At 37.2% G+C, this 2,500-nt stretch overlaps 1 protein-coding gene across 7 annotated transcripts in view; it reads right to left on the minus strand.

Annotated features, from left to right (window-relative positions):
* Positions 1-2,500, minus strand: part of LOC144973355 (calcium/calmodulin-dependent protein kinase type II delta chain-like) — a 145,202-nt gene that overhangs the window by 103,508 nt on the left and 39,194 nt on the right. The window lies entirely within an intron of this gene.

Genomic DNA, 2,500 nt, shown 5'->3' on the forward strand with positions numbered 1-2,500 from the left:
CCAGTCTCTCGTGCTTTCCCTGTTTCCGTTAACATGCGATACCGCCATTTTATTGATCGATTACACTGTAACAAGTAGAAGCAAAAAAAAAAAAAAAATAACAATAAAAAGAACGAAAGAAAGAGAGAAAAAAAAAGAGAAGACGGATTTCGAACGATTTACCCGAGACGGTATATAATACAGGGACAGGAAGCTTAGACTTTAGAGAGTGGCAAATGGGTTTTAATAGCAGACGATGGCTCTGAGGCCTTGTGGTATGGCATTCTCTTTCTGATCGGAAGGTCCTGGGTTCGGGACTCGCTCGGCGCATAGTTGAGTCCTTGGAAAAAGGCTCTTTACTCCCATACTCTCACAGAACTCAGATGTAAAATGAGGACCTGGCAGTAAACAGCAGTGTCTCTGTTCGAAAACATTGTAATATCGCCTAACAGGCGTCATGTCCCGTCCTACATGTTACGTGTCGTTGTTATCTGTGTATGTACAAAAACCTGGACATGGAATTGGTTGTCCCAAGCCTGTGTAATCTAACGAGGCAGCATTAAGGGTGGGTGGGGGGGGGGGTCTCAAAAACTCACGAAGCCCGGTGATAAACGAGAGCTTCCAGCAGAGCAGTAATGGTCGACTTTGGTTGGAGCCCGAATCACTGATTATAAAACAGTATTAAAATAACACGCGGCAACAAAGACACAATACTATATCTAGTCTTTTCTGTTTACAGTCTACTAAATAGAAATTGTGAGAACTAATCACCTCTTTTGATGGTCTAAAAGAGCAATAATAGAAGTCTGAAGTGACCTCATTTGCAAAAAAATTCAATACCGATTAAATTATACATAGATAAGTGACAGACTTGGTTGCGGTGACAGACGAGTAGCTTATTGAGAATGAAGGGGAAGTTTCGGAGATGTAGCGGTGGCAGCTGTAGCTCTATTACAATATCATTTAAACTAATCAATTTCGTTCAGAAATTCCAAGGGCAGGGGTCAAGGACTAACCTGGTGTTTTCTAGCCAAAAATTAAATAACGTCTTTTTCAGAAAAAATATCGATCGATTAAAATTACTCTCATCTTGCCAGAAACTCTCAAACCTGGGACTTCAAGGAACACTTCCAAACAAGTCCCAGGTTTGAGAGTGTTTGCCAAGATGAGGGTCATTTTAATCGATCGATATTTGAATTACGAGTTTTCTAGCAAAAATGTTAATACGAGTTTGTATTTCAGAGCCCGACAATAAAGACCATGAAACAGGTGGGGTTGTTTTGTTTTGTTTTGTTTTAGACGATGGCTTTAACGATTTGGAATATTAATACATATTCATCAGAGTGTGGGTATGTATTGACTTTGAGCTAAATGTGGCAATATGAATGTTATATAAATCGAATGGAGACTGTTTTGTTGGTACTTCTGGTTACTTTTTATTTTTTTTTTACAAATATTTATTGTGAACGAAACCACGAAAATGACTGACCTCGAGCAAACTGCGCGTTTGAAAAATGGAAGTTATAAAAAAAACAAACTAAAAAAAGAAACTAAATTTTTTAAAAAAACAACAATTTTTTTAAAGCAGAAATAAAAAAACAACCCATAGAGAAAATAAAAAACACAAAAATATTTTTAAAAACAAAAGCAAATTTATAAAAAAGAACCACAACTGCTTTATTCCTAACTGAGTCTGTGCGGTCTTGTGGTATGACACTCGCTTTCGGATCTGAAGGTCCTGGGTTCGAGCCTCGCTCAGCGCTTAGTTGAGTCCTTGGAAAAGACTCTTTACTCACATTCTCTCAATAATTATCTAAATTGCCTTATTGAGGTTAACTAGTATGGATTTCGTCAAGAAATGTTACTATGATATTAATTTGCCCTTGTCGAGTTCTAATTGTACGCATGATAGCTTAATCGTATACGGTGGGAATCGAAATCAAGGCCTAAGAGAGAGTAGAATCGTAGGTTTAATCTTTTCTATAGACGCTGTGCATTTAGTGTAAAGAACTGACAATTTTGTTGTTTGTTGCTTTAGGTCTCTTCCAACACAATTGAGGTTATATGAGAGACCGCTGAAACAAAAAAACAAGCAATCTAACAAAAATAGTACAAATGTAAATCAAAATCATAACCTAAAGATATCATAAGCTAAATTATAAATAACCAAGAACAAACAGGCAGAAGATTTACAGAAAAAAAATATCCCCTGTCAAAAATACAATCACAAACCAAAGAAACAGGATAGGCTATTAAAGAGAAGAAGAAACGACATCACTATCGGATCGTACACCCATGCGAACATCATAGGTATATGATTCAAGGGTGATGCTCCCATCCAACCACCCGCAAAGAACTGACAACATACGCCAGCCAGATATAATGTTCCATGCAACACACATAAAACTGGTGTAACCTAAAACGTTTATAGTCATCAGATTTATACATTTAGGCTGAAGGGGGCTGATTTTGGGGGATGGTATCTTCTGTGTTTTTGCGTTGTTGTGTTTTGTTTTGTTTT

This window comes from Berghia stephanieae, chromosome 5, assembly GCF_034508935.2.
Source record: "Berghia stephanieae isolate SIO BIC M18660-M18661 chromosome 5, UCSD_Bste_1.3, whole genome shotgun sequence".
Classification (NCBI taxonomy): domain Eukaryota; kingdom Metazoa; phylum Mollusca; class Gastropoda; order Nudibranchia; family Aeolidiidae; genus Berghia; species Berghia stephanieae.